Here is a 15,000-nt window from a genome sequence, read left to right as displayed (position 1 = left end):
GATGAGATCTTGCAGTGGGCTCTCCCCCCCCCCCACACGACCTCCTCCATTCCCTAGGCACTCCTGAAAAATGGCAGCAGACACAGCTATCCTCTCTCCTCCCATACCTTTGTGTCAGAAGTATATATCTAGAAACAGCCTCTTTCTGGAACCCCAGTGATCATTCTAGGCTGAGATTCAAGTAGGTGATTGGCATTCTTATTCCTGTCCTCAATTATACTCTCTGGCCTCATGCAGTGTAGAAGCCTGACCTCTCATCCTACCTTCCATTCCTGGAGAGCATGCCAAATCTTGCAGCAGATCCAGCTTTCCTTCTTCCTGTAGACCCTCTCCCTGCGTTCCCATGCCTTCCCCTAATCCTATCTGTCACTTTCCAATATCTATGTTGGGAACTAAAAAGGGGGGCCCTGGAGTAGAGGGGGAAGCGAAAAGACCCACACCCTGTCAGAGTTTTCCTTATCCTCTGGTCTGTCAGGCATGGGACAGCTGCCACATTCCTCTATCCCACTCTTCAGGGAGTGTCCAGAGGGCAGCCCTACCTTGGGATCCCGGAGCTACCTTGCAAAGCCACCAGGGTTATAGGAGATAGGGATAAGGGAAAATGTTCCCAACACCTGCGAGAGTGTGCTGCGCTGTGGATCTTGAGCAGAGACTCTCTACAGTTTGAAAGCTTTATTATAGAAATGCAGGGAGAAAAAGAGAAGAGAGAGGGGGGAAAGGCTAGAAAGAGAGAGACAGTAAGAGAGAGGAGAGTAAAAGTGAGGAGAAGAGAAGACAAAGACAGAGGACATAGGAGAGAAGACAAAGAGAGAGGAGAGAGGGGGTGAGAGGGAGGGATAAGAAGCAAGAAAGACAAGTAAGAGGTAAGAGAGCGAGGTGGGGCTGAGCAGCCCTTTTTATGGTCTTTATTGTTGCTAGGTAACTGTGGAGGAGTTTAGTCTGAAGGTCAGAACCTTGGGTCATTGCCTTGACTACTGACCATGCTTCTCTTGTGGGAGCTGTGGGGGGGGGGCAGTAACTTAGGCAGGAGACAGAGTTCCAGGAGCATAAGGGAACACCTATTGTGTCATTTAGGTGAATTATCAACAATTCCAGGGTTCAGTCTGCAGTTCAACTGGAAACCAGCCTGCAATTCCTCACATATCTACAGGTGTTTTTTACCCTAGGACCCCTGTAGTCACAGGTTGGAGGCTCTCAGTTTAGGTAGTCCCTCTTCTCCTACCTGTCCTTCATAAAGACCTCTCTACTCTCAGCCTAGTATTGGTAACAACCTGCTTACAAGTGTCCTCCTCCCACTCAAGTCCTTTCACTGGAGACCCCAAGTCTTTCCTCACATCCAGGCTTCCTGTAGCTCAATGAACTGTCTCTCCAGATCATTCTTTGCCTTACTGCAACCTACCTGCAGAAAGCCTTCCTTTCACTGCGTCCAACTCTCTGGGGATCAGATTCCTTGAAGACAGTATAAACTTAGCTCTTTCCTGAAGCCTGATCTCAGCTTTTTCCTAGCCCAGATATAGTCCACTTTCCCACCCACCAATCTGCAGAAGCATTCACTAAGGGACATGTCACATACAGCACACTTTCCTTAGATACAGTAAGAGCAAAAGGAACCAAGGAAGATAATAACTACCCAACAAAGACCAGATATCAAAACCTAGAATGGTCTCAGTGTCTCCAAACCTAGTTGCCTAGACACCAACATGAAAAAACACAGACTGCAAAATAGCAATTGTGAAGATAGTGGAGGAACTGAACGGATATGAAAAATATCCCTTAATGAAGTTCTGAAAACACAAAGGAACAGGGAGTGAAATGGTGAAGCTGTTCAAGACAAAAAAATAAGAAATAGAATTACTACAGAAAATTCAAATGGAGTTAAACCTAAAAATGAAAAAAGTTAGTGACTGAAAGACATGGATAAGAGAAAATTGGGTGCTGGAGACAAGATAGAAGACATGGATACCTCAGTCAAAGGAAATGTTATATCAATCCACAGCTCATCAACCGTTGCTCAGTCACTCAGGATGGACACTTGACAATGTTTATTACCCTCACAAAGTGAAAACAGTCAAAGCAGTATGACATCTGTCTCACTGTGCAACTGCCTGTGTACACCTGAGTGTGGCACTGCAGTGTATAGATTCTCAACTATCCTTGGATGTGACTGAAGTCTTTTTTATTTAATTTAAAAATTAATTCCTTTAATGAAATCACAAGTTTTGATTTTTAAAGGTGTGTTGACAAAGCATACATTAGACTTTATTCTTTTCTTTAAAGTATTTAGGATCAGAAAATGAGGGTGAAGGAGATTTATAAAAGCTCAAGACTATAAACCTTGACAAGATACCAGAATTTTCCCTATTGTTGTATCAATATTCATGTAACCATGCCATGGTCTTGTTTATCAAGGAATAGCCAAGAATGCACCAGAGAGTCAAATCAACCTGGGAATGGACAATAATCATGGGTATTCCCTGTCTTGTGTCCTGAGAGTGGCAGTGTGCTTGTTGTCTGTGTTTAGGTACCCAGAACCTGTTGGAGGTTACTGTCCAGTCTGATGTGCTAGGTGTCATCTGCCACTTCAGATGAGGTTTTAGAGCCCATCTTCTAAAAGATCTTCCTGAGTAGCTATGAGGAAGAGGATCATGAAAGGACATGGTCTGATCTATACTCACACAGTAAAAAATTAGGCAGGAAGTCAGTGCTAGAAGCCAATGGCTGACTCTGAAAGATAGTGGCACTTTACATACTCGTGCCTTACAGCCCATGTACATTTATGAGAAGAGATGAACATTAGTATTTCACACAATGTTAGGGCTCTCAAATTTACTCTATTCTAAATATTATTGGCAAATCATCCATAGTCAGCTAAAGGTGTGTGGACAATGTGACCCAGGCACATATTGTGGCAGTCAGGGGCCTACAAACTGTAAGTAGTCACCACACATCCAAGAACATTTCTACTACATCCCCAGCAATAACCCTCCACAAATCTATAATGATTTCAGTTATTCACACAGCAAGCTCTGGGGGCCTCATCTTTGAATACAATGAAGCCAGCCCTCATTTACCTCTGCTGCATCAGATTTTTTCTCAGCTTTCTTTCCTTGGAAAGTAGAAAAAAATTTCACCAGGGAACCTAGAATGAATGTCTTCATCTTCCCACAGAATACTGTAACCTTTACTGGTTTGTTGTAGGAAAAAAAAGTCCTGAAAATAGGATGCTGCTCCCTGACAGAGATGTAGATGTGCAGGCTTTCCTCCTACATACCTGCCAAGATGATAATCCATAGAATCGGGAAAAGCCTTCAGGGGCACTTGGAATGTCACATATGCTTTGACACATGGTCCTAGAGAGAAAAGGGAAAAGCAGAAATGTCCTCAGCCTATACCTCTGTTGTGTAGGACTATCTCAGAAATCAAACAATGGCTGTCTTAGGAAGTACAGCTGAGGTTAAATGCAGAAGATCATCATAGCTGGACAGTCAATCCTTGATTTCATCTTCTAGAAGAAGGAGCACAGAGGATCCTGGAACCTTCACCTGAGCATGTAGCCACTCTCTTCCACATGTTATATTCCCTTCTATTCTAATTGCATGCAGTCATGGACACATGTATGTATGTGTAGGAGGGGAAAATTATGGTGAGGACGTGGCTTCATCTATTCAGCTATGAAACAGTGATCATCACACTTGGGGAAAAGGTTCAGTGCAGCCTTTTTCAGGGAGAACCCACACACATGGAAGTAGCCCCTCAACTCTGCACTGTAAGTAAAGCCTATAAATCCATTTTGATGGGAGGATGGAAGTTGTTGGCAACATACTTTGGTGTATCAATGGAACATTAGGGAAGGGGTAAGATAATGTTTGCTTCTTCTCAACAGAAAGGATTTTAGAAACAACATGCAGTGTCAGGAACACTGAAAGTTCTAGAACACAGCTGGGGTATGTAGTCATTCCCAGCTTGAGTTCCCACCTTTCCGCTTAAATAGTGAAGACATATCATGAGTCTGAGAAAAATCATACAAAATATTAAAATTCCTTCCAAAATACCCAAAATACATCTCCCAGTGAGTGTGAGCCACAGAACACTATCTTTCCTTTATATTTGTTTCTCCTTCCTCCTCCATATCCACATCTCTCCCTGTGTACAATCATCTTCTCTGTCATTCTTAGCCTACTTCCTTTCTTGTCATCTCCCTATATTGTCCATCTTGATTTTCCTGAAAAGAGATAGCTAATAAAGACAGGATTGAGATGTGGAAAGATTCAGAACATAAAAGGTACTTGATATCAAGATGGACGATCTGAATTCTTTCCCTAAACCCCACCTCTGAAAATGAGAATATGGAATACAGCTGTATGTGCCAAGGTATGCCTATGCATGCATTTATGCATGCATACATATGTATATACACATCCATATACATGATAAATAAATAAATAAATAAATAAATAAATAAGAAAAACAATCTTATTTTTTTCAAAAACAAGTTTTTATTAGATATTTTCTTCATTTACATTTCAAATGCTATCCTGAAGTCCCCTATTACCCCTACCTGCCTTGCCTCCCATCATACCCACTCCCGATTCCTGGCCATGGCATTCCCCTGTACTGGGGAAATAATCTTCCCAAGACCAAGGGCCTCTCCTCCCATGATGGCCTACTAGGCCATCCTCTGCTGCATATGCAACTAGAGACACAAGCTCTGTGGGGTACTGGTTAGTTCATGTTGTTGTTCCTACTGTAGGGTTGCAGACGCATTAAGCTCCTTGAGTACTTTCTCTAGCTCCTCCATTGGGGGCCCTGTGTTCCATTCAATAGATGACTGTGAGCATCTACTTCTCTATTTCCCAGGCCTGGCATAGACTCACAAGAGACAGCTATATCAGGGTCCTGTTAGCAAAATCTTTCTGGCATATGCAATAGTGTGTGGGTTTGGTGGTTGTTTTGGGGATGAATCCCAGGTGGGGCAGTTTCTGGATGGTCCTTCCTTCAATCACAGCTCCAAACTTTGTCTCTGTAACTCCTTCCATGGGTATTTTGTTCCCTATTCTAAGGAGGAATGAAGTATCCTCACTTTGGTCTTCCTTCATCTTGAGTTTCATGTGTTTTGCAAATTGTATCTTGGGTATTCTAAGTTTCTGGGCTAATATCCACTTATCAGTGAGTGAATATGATGTGTGTTCTTTTGGAACTGGGTTACCTCACTCAGGATGATATCCTCCAGATCCATCCATTTGCTTATGAATTTCATAAATTCATTGTTTTTAATAGCTGTGTAAATGTACCACATTATCTGTATCCATTCCTCTGTTGAGGGACATCTGGGTTGTTTCCAACTTCTGGCTATTATAAATAAGGCTGCTCTCAGAGCATGTGCCGTTATTACAAGTTGGACCATATTCTGGGTATATGCCCAAGAGAGGTATTGCTGGATCTTCTGGAAGTACTAGGTCCAATTTTCTGAGGAAACACCAGACTGAATTCCAGAATGGTTGTACAAGCTTGCGATACCACTAGAAATGGAGGAGTGTTCCTCTTTCTCCACATCCTCACCAGCATCTGCTGTCACCTGAATTTTTGATCTTAGCCATTCTGACTGGTGTAAGGCAGAATCTTGGGGTTGTTTTGATTTGCATTTCTCTGATGATTAAGGATGTTGAACATTTTTTCAGGTACTTATCATCCATTAGGGATTCCTCAGTTGAGAATTCTTTGTTTGGCCCTGTACCCCACTTTTAATGGGGTTATTTGAATTTCTGGAGTCCAGCTTCTTGATTTCTTTGTATATATTGGATATTAGTCCCCTATCAGATTTATGATTGGTAAAGATCCTTTCCCTTAAGTAAGGTAAGGTAAAGCAAACAATTTTAAAGGAAAAAAATAATTTGGGGTTCTTTATACCATGGCTCTTAGGATATCAAGGAAACAAACTCAGAAACCCTGTCACATACACAGAGACAGTGACAATTCAAAGCAGGTATGGCTTTGGCAATCTATAGTGATAAATATTGACATCTTCCAAACCTGGATATTACCTCTTCTGCTTTTATGTTCCACAAAGAAGTACAAGAGTCTCATCTATAGCAGAACTTCCTCCTCTACCTATTCAATAACATATTCACACAGACAGAAAACCCATAAACCCAAAATTGGAAAACATATTAGGTAAGCAAAGGTTCCATAATGTAGATAATCAAATAAACAATAAAATTCCAACAATATCACTGAGTTTATTTTCTTTTGCCTACCTACTGTAAGTCATAAAGTCTGTCCTTCAATATGGTTTGTATATATTCAGTGAGACTTCTTGGAAAAAAATTAAAATAATTATCAATTGGATATTGCTTCTGAGATAAGGAAGAGAGTTTGTACCTTATCACTGGAACCACATCAGGCTTACTCCTCAGCAGGTCCGATATAGACTACCACAGTCTCTTTCTTTCTTTTATTAGATATTTTCTTTATTTACATTTCAGATGTTATGCCCTTTCCCCAGAGCTCATGCCTCTAGCAGCATATGTAGCAGAAGATGGCCTATTCGGACATCATTGGGAAGAGAGGCCCCTTGGTCTTGCAAACTTTATATGCCCCAGAACAGGGGAATACCAGGGCCAAGAACCTGGAGTGGATGGGTTGGGGAGCATGGCAAGGGGAGGGCATAGGACTTCGGGGATAGCATTTGAAATGTAAATGAAGAAAATATTTAATAAAAAATTGTATAAAAAAGATTATATGCCTATAAAATCATTAAACTGTAATAGTTTTTCCTACTATGATTTCTTAGAATAACTTCATATTGCTTGGATTTCATTAAATAGTTTTTTACATATTGATTTCTCTCACCAAAGCCTGAGAATTTCAAGATCTCACAGTGAGATAGAGCCAGTTAAGATAAAGGGACTTGCAAACAAACATGGACAGTGAACTCTTTTTGCAATCAGACATAAGCAGAAGAGAAAATACAGCAGAGAGCCAAATGAACTTTACATCTTAACCCTTTTGTCTTAGTTAAGATTTCCATTGCTCTAAAGAGACACCATGACCAAGGCAACTCTATAAAAGACACAGGTACAGAAGCTCAGTACGTTATCATTAAACAGAAGCATGGCAGGATCCAAGCAAGCATGGCACAAAAGGAACTGAGAGTTCTACATCTTGATCTGACTGCAGCCAGGAGAAAACTGGATCTTCTGCACTGGCTGGAGTTTCAAAGCCCACCTCCAAAGAAGCATTCTTTCTTCAACAAAGCCACACTTCATAAGAGTATCACTCCCTATGGGCCAAAAATATTCATACTACCACATTCCACTCCCTGGCCTCCATAGGCTTGTACAAACAAATGAGTCTATGCAGGCCATACGTAGGCACTGCTTAATGCAAAATACATTTTGTCCAACTTCTTAAATCCCATAGTTTGAAACAGTCTCTACAAGGTTAAAAGTCCAAAGTTAACACTCTTCTGAGATTCATGCAATCACTAGGCTGTAAACCCTTAAGGCATAAAAATTAAAAAGCTTATCACATACCTCCAATATTGCACAGGATGTACATTACCATTGCATAAAATCATAGTGAGGAAATACTGGACACAACTCAAAACCAACTGGGCAAGCTACAAAGTCCCAACTCCAAATCTCCGTATCTAAGAGCAGAGCACTCTTTAGACCTCCAACTCCTTTCATCCTTGATGAGTGTTGTTGGCAGATCTGGCATTCAGTAGGAACAAACTTCATTCTCTTGGGCTGGTTCCACCCCCTGTTAGCAGCTTTCCTGTGCAAGTATCCCACAGCTCTGATATCTCAAATAAATTGGGGTATCCAAGGCTACTTCAACTTTACAACTTCTTTTTCAAATGTCTAAAAGCCACACATGATCATCTGGTCTCCTACAAAGGGCTTGGTTCACTTCCTCTGCTCTGCCCTCTGTAGCAATTTAGGCTCTGGTTGATTCCACTCCAGTGCTGCTACTATTTTGGTGTCATCCCATGGTACTGGCATCTCTAACACCCTGGGGTATTTTGATGCTGATGCAACTAGGCATCACCAAAACCTATCATAGACTTCCTTAATGATGCCAAGCCTCAACATTTTTCCATGACCCCTTCAGTACTAGCTCATCAACTAAACTGGGGTCACACCTCCACCAGTGGCCTTCTCTGGCCTCCCTCAGTGCCAAGCCTCAGCTATTCTCCATGATGCTTTCAGAACTTAAAAACCACTATCACCTGGGAAACTCTTACATATTACCAAGTCCAGATGCAGCACAAGGTACAACATTGTCTTTCTCTGAAGCACAGCTTCTTTGTGCTCTCAGAAAAACACTTCACAGCAAATGTCATCACAGTGATGCTGGTCTCTTTTTAATCAAAACTAATTTCTTAGCTCCAACTAATCAGCACCAATTCTCCCAATAGGCCCTTCTATTCTTGACTCTAAAGTCAGAGCCAAACAATCAAAGTTGTCAAGTTCTGCTTCTTGAGGGGCTGGAACACTCCCCTTATTCTATTACACTATCACCAACTTTCTATTTTCTAAATCTTTCACGGCCTAACCTTGGATCTCCAGGAACTTGCTCTGCAGATTGACCTTGAACTCAGAGGTCTGCATGGTTCTCTCTCTGGAATGCTAGGATTAAAGACATGTCCCACTCCACTTGAACTTAAGCTCTTCTTTATTCAGAACATGCTCTGTCTTGGCTGGCCTTGAACTTAGAGATCTGCTTGTCTTTGGCTCTTGGGATTAAAGGCTTATACTAACATGTCAGGATCTAAACTTAGCTTGGAGGGATCTTGCCCCCAGGACACTACTCAATAAATTCAATTTAATATCCTTGAACACAGGATTAAGTTCCATTTTACTTCCTGGTGCCCCTTTAATACAGAAACCATATATTTTATATTGTTCCATTCTAACGTTTCTATGCTTGTTCAAAATGCTCTTTGTGAAAACAAAGTCTCTGCTGTAATTTTTTGAGACTTCCTTTGAAAATGGAGTTAATATAAATCTCTTTACCTTAGCCTCGATTGGACTCTTCAAGCAAAGGCAAAAAACAGCCAAATTCTTCAGGAAGATACTACAAAAGGAGTCTCTAGGACACATACTAAAATTCTGTTGTTTCCATTCCTTTCGTGAGGGACATCTGGGTTCTTTCCAGCTTCTGGCTGTTNTAAATAAGGATGCTATGAACATAGTAGAGCATGTGTCCTTATTACATGTTGGACCATCTTCTGGGTATATGCCCATGAGTGGTACTGCTGGATTCTCAGGTAACATGATATCCATTTTTTTGAGGAACCGCCATACTGATTTCCAGAGTAAGAGTGGTAACTTGCAATCTCGCCAGCAATGGAGGAATGTTCTTCTTCCTCCACATCCCCACCAGCATCTGCTGCCACATGAGTTTTTGAACTTAGCCATTCTGACTTATGTGAGGTAGATTCTCATTGTTGTTTTGATTTGCATTTTCCTGACTACTAAGGATGTTGAACGTATTTTTAGGTGCTTATCTGCCATTCAGTGTTCCTCTTTTGAGAATTCTTTGTTTATCTTTGTACCACATTTTTTCATAGGGTTATATGTTTCTCTAGAGTCTAACTTCTTGAATTCTTTGTATATATTGAATATTAGCCCTCTATCACATGTAGGATTGGTAAAGATCTTTCCCCAATCTGCTGGTTGCCTTTTGGTATTATTGACAGTGTACTTTGCTGCTACATCCACTCCAGTAGTGACCCACGTGACAGACCTAGAAACCTGGACACAGTCCTGAAGCAAAAAGTTTACGGAAACTTAGTCCCTTGGAACCTTGGCATTCCCATAACATGAGTGTTCCAAATTTGTCACTGCAATAATGTTGGAGGGTCTTGCATGCTTTCTTAAAGTATTTTACTGGACAAGAGTTAGAAATCTCAGGGCAAGCTATGACCATATGCAAGAATTTACCATGGCCTAGGAAGAAGGGAGGTTGTGGTCTAAGAAGGAACTAGAGTAGATACTTAGAACAATAGATAGCTGAGTTATATCAATACACAGGAATTTACAATGGCCTGGGGGAAGGTGGACTCTACAATAAACTAGAATTGGAACTATGGCCAGGGCATGAAGCCCTCACCACTGGCTTCTAAGATTAAGCTGACCTTAGGTGGGGCTGCTGTTGATCCCAGTTGTTAGCACTGAATTTTATCCCAGTTGGATCCTGTTAGCTTTTTGTGTGCATTCCCCTGTTTTGTGTAAAAGTCACTTATAAGACTGGTGCTTGCTTTGAGACAAATTACATCCAGATATAGCAGTCCTGTGTGTCTGTATTTGTTTGTCATTTGTGCCAACTCCTTGCCCACCAGTCTGGAACCCTGATTTTTTTTTTTCTGCGGATTGACGGAGGCTGACTGAGGCCACTCCACAGCACTTGGCCTTACAGATGCTTTGCAATTTTATGAGGTCCCATTTGCTAATTCTTGATCTGAAAGTACAATCCATTGGTGTTGTTTTCAGGAAAATTTCCCCTGTACCCATATCTTCAAGGCTCTTACCCACTGTCTCCTCTATATCTTTCAGTGTCTCTGCTTTATGTGGAGGTCTTTTATCCACTTAGACCTGAGTCCTGTACACGGAGATAAGAATGGAATGATTTGCATTCTTCTACATGCCAACCACCAGTTGAGATAGCACCATTTGTTGAAAATGCTATCTTTTTGCCACTGGATGGTTTATGATCCTTTTGTCAAAGATCAAATGACCATAGGTGTGGGTTCATTTCTAGGTCTTCAATTCTATTCCATTGGTGTACCTGTTTGTTCCTGTACCAGTACAATGCAGTTTTTATCACAATTGCTCTATAGTACAGCTTGGGGTGAGAGATGGTAATTTTACCAGAGGTTCTTTTATCACTGAGAATAGTTTTTGCTATCCTGGCTTTTTGTTATTCCAGATGAATTTGAAAATTGCCCTTTCTAACTCTGTGAAGAATTGAGTTGGAACTTTGATGGGGATTGCATTGAATCTATAGATTGCTTTCTGCAGGATAGCCATTTTGACTATATTAATCCTGCCAATCCATGAGCATGGGAAATCTTTCCATCTTCTGAGATCTTCTTTGATTTATTGCTTCAGAGACTTAAAGTCCTTATTATACAGATCTTTCACTTGCTTAGTTACAGTAGCCATTCTAATATTGAACAAAATCAACTTTCATCCTAAAGCTTTTAAAAAGACAAAAAGGGACACTCATACTCATCAGAGGTAAAACCTACCAAGATGAAATCTCAATTCAGAACATCTATGCTCTAAATGCAAGGGCATCCACATTCATTAAAGAAATTTTACTAAAGCTCAAAGCATACATTGCACCCCATAATGGTTGGAGACTTCACCACCACACTCTTAGCAATGGGTAGATCCTGGATACAGAAACTAAACAGAGACAGATTGAAACTAACAGAAATTATGAAAAAAAATTGATTTAAGAGATAGCTATAAAACATTCTGTCCTAAAAAATAAAAGGATATACCTTCTTCTCAGCACCTCACAGTACCTTTTCTAAAATTAACCATATAAGTGGTTACAAAACAGGCCTCAACAGATACAAAAATATTGAAATAATCCCATGCATCTTATCAGAACACCACAGACTAAGGCTGATCTCCAATAACAGTATAAATAATGCAAAGTCCACATACAAGTGGAAGATGAACAAAACTCTACTCAGTGATAACTTTGTCAAGGAAGAAATAAAGAAATTAATTATGGACTTTTTAGTGTATAATGAAAATGAAACCACAAAATACCCAAACTTATGGGACACAATGAAAGCAGTCCTAAGAAGAAACCTAATAGCTCTGAATGCCTCCCAAAAGAAACTAGAGAGAGCATACACTAGCAGCTTGACAGCACACCTAAAAGCTCTAGAAGAAAAGGAATCAATTTCACCCAAGAGTAGTAGATGGCAGGAAATAATCAAACTCAAGGCTGAAATCAACCAAGTGGAAACAAAAAGAACTTTTCAAAGAATCAAACAAACTAGAAGCTGGTTCTTTGAGAAAAATCAACAAACTAGATAAATCCTGAGCCAGACTAACTAGAGGGCACAGAGACACTATCCTAGTTAACAAAATCAGAAATGAAAAGGGAGACATAACAACAGAATCTGAGGAAATCCCAAAAATCATCAGATGCTACTACAAAAATCTATACTCAACAAAACTGGAAAACCTGGATGAAATGAATAATTTTCTAGATAGATACTGAAAGAGCCACAGCATGAGGACTCCCCCACATTCTGACACAGGAGAGCTGTCACCCCAAATCACTCATGAGACACGGTCTTGATGCAAATTGCACAAAGATTTTTATTCCAAGAGCACTCTGGGACCCACAATCATATGCCACACAGGGGTAGAGGATCGTGAGCCCTGAGTAGCCGTTTGAGGGGGGTATTTAAAGGAAGAAATCACTCAAGGGGGTGGGGAGGGCATTGTTGGAAAATACCAAAAATACCAGTTAAGAGTCACAAGGAAGTGGGAGTCAAGACAGTTTCTATGCTCCTCTAACAATAGCACATTTGCATATCAGGTTCCAGGAGTGGTCAGGATGGGGTCAGGGTGATTTTCTTTGAACAAACACCCCTGAACCCAGGGGGCAGGTGGATGGAGGAATGTCACTATCTGTTTTATGATGAGCATGCCTTGGGGCATTGAGTCACAAAGGTCACATTCTCAAGCCTGGGCCTAAAGGCCTAGAATTTATGTTTTTATGTTTCACTTTTTCATTCCCCACTTNTACTTGTTAGTAGTTCTAATCTTAGAATTAGACACTATCTTCTCCCTGACACACTTGATCTCTTTGGGCATGGTACTGTTGTCTCAAAACTAAAAGCTGCACCGTACTAAGTCTTGCTCTAATAAAGGCAACTAGCCTATCTAACACACATGGACCTATAATTAAAATCAAAAGGGGCCCCATAAGGGTAGAAAGTAGGGTGGTCAAGAGTACAAGATAAGGGCCTTTCTACCGAGTCTCAAGGTTTTCTGTGTGGTGGCGTCTAATGTAGATCGAATCTTTAACTTGGAAGTGATGTGGGGCTTGCAGGTCTCCTCTTGAGTAGACCTTCTGGAGCTGCTTTCCTGCTCGCTGTCTCACCCACTCGAGTGCCTTGAGCCTAGAGAATAAAGGCTGGGAAAGCAGCACATCAGCACTATGTACAGAGGCTATTTTATTTTTACCAGTGGAGGGTGCACCTCCATAGAGTAATTTATAGGGGGTCAATCCAAACTGTCCAGGGCTGTTTCTAACCCTGAAGAGTACAAAGGGTAGGAGAGCTATCCAACCATTAGCGTCAGTCTCCTCCGTTAATTTGGTAAGGGTCTCTGTAATGGTTCTATTCATCCTCTCTACCTGTCCTGAACTTTGGGGCCTGTATGCACAATGTAACTTCTAATCAATCCCCAATATCTTGGCCAGTCACTGACTTATCTGTGCAACAAAGGCAGGACCATTATCAAACCCGATTACCTTGGGTATCCCAAATCTCGGGAAGATTTCTTCTAGGATCTTCTTGGCCATCACATTGGCCGTCTCAGTCCTGGTAGGAAAAGCTTCTACCAAGCTTGAAAAGGTGTCTATAAAAACTAATAAGTACTAGTTACCATATCTAACTGGCTTAGATTTTTTTAAAATCAATCTCCCAGTAGGCCCCAGGCTGGTCGCCCCTGAGCCTCTTCTCAGGAGTATACATGCAGTGTCGTTTATTAGTCATAGCACAGGCTGTGAAACATTTGACTATTTCTTATGCCAAGTCAGAGAGTCCTATAACATAGTACTCGGAGGACCTAACCACACCTTTTAATTTCTTGGCCCCCAAGTGGGTCAAGTAATGTAAGTTGGTAACATACTGTGTACTTCTTCCTGTGGAAGGGCTAGTTTTCCTTCTTCTGTTTCTACTACCCCATATGGGGTTTCTTTTACCAGTCCTAATTTGTTCATAACTTGATAGTCTTCAGGGGTGTATCTAAAGCTGGTCTCTCTGACATCATAATAATCTTTAGGCTCCTTGAATGCCAGGATCATTGCTCCTTGGGCCGCCTGTTTGACAGTTAGGTCTGCCATCTGATTCCCCTTAGCCACAGCATCTTATGTCTTTCTCTGCAGATGTCAACAGCCCTCTTTGTCTGTATATTGCTCTGTGCAGTTGAAAAAGCATACCTGCTGTCAGTATAAATGTTGATAGACTTCCCCTTTGCCATTTGTAGAGCTTGTATCAAAGCACAAGTTTGGCTTTCTGGGCCGACGTCCCTTCAGGTAGGCTGCTGCCCTAGATAACTTGCTTTCTGTCCACCACTGCTGCCCCCCACCTTCTGCTTACCTTCAACCATGAAGTTACTGTCATCTGTGTACCAGCTTGGACTCCCAGGCCAACACTGATCTTTCAGATCATTTCTAGTACCAGTTTCTTCTGTCAGAATGTCAACGCAGTGATAAGTATGTAAAGAGACCTTATCAGCATCCATGACAAGCAAAGCTATGGCAGCAGTAGCTTTCAAGCAAGAAAGCCACTCGCTGGCAACAGGGTCTAACTTTATGGATAGATAAGTCACTGGTGTTTTTCAAAGTCCCAAAGTCTGAGTAAGGACTCCTCTGGCGACCCTGCTCTCTGATCCACATAAAGAGCGAAAGGCTTGGTTAGGTCAGGCAAGGCCAAGGCTGGGTCCAGGCCATCAGTAGGCCTTTTTAATTTCTTCAATGGCTTTCTGGTGAACCGGGGTCCACACAAACACTTCCCCTTCCTTGGTTAGGGGGGTATTATCACACGAGATGCACTTAGACACCGTGATTTCGCATAGCTAAGCCGAATCCCGGCGGAAGCTCTGTGATATTCACAGGGAAAAGGTCTTGTATGACAAGGCTGTGTAAGAAGGAACTCGCTGTGAGACTCCTTGGCTGGAGAGATCTGAGCTGAATATTCTCATGGCAAACTTTGCCTGTGTGACTCTTCTCTGATCT

General features: G+C 41.5%; 1 long non-coding RNA gene across 1 annotated transcript in view; it reads right to left on the bottom strand.

The window, feature by feature from the left end:
• LOC115063809 overlaps positions 1 to 3,402 on the bottom strand; it is a 12,122-nt gene extending 8,720 nt beyond the window's left edge. Inside the window, exon 1 of the long non-coding RNA XR_003843670.1 lies at positions 3,272 to 3,402. This is a non-coding gene — a long non-coding RNA (uncharacterized LOC115063809). The remainder of the gene's footprint in view (positions 1 to 3,271) is intronic.
• Positions 3,403 to 15,000: the final 11,598 nt, after the last annotated feature.

This window comes from Mus pahari, chromosome 4 (genome assembly GCF_900095145.1).
Source record: "Mus pahari chromosome 4, PAHARI_EIJ_v1.1, whole genome shotgun sequence".
NCBI classification, from domain to species: Eukaryota; Metazoa; Chordata; class Mammalia; order Rodentia; family Muridae; genus Mus; species Mus pahari.
The sequence above is the reverse complement of the archived record's forward strand: the minus strand, read 5'-3'. Positions and strand labels throughout refer to the sequence as shown.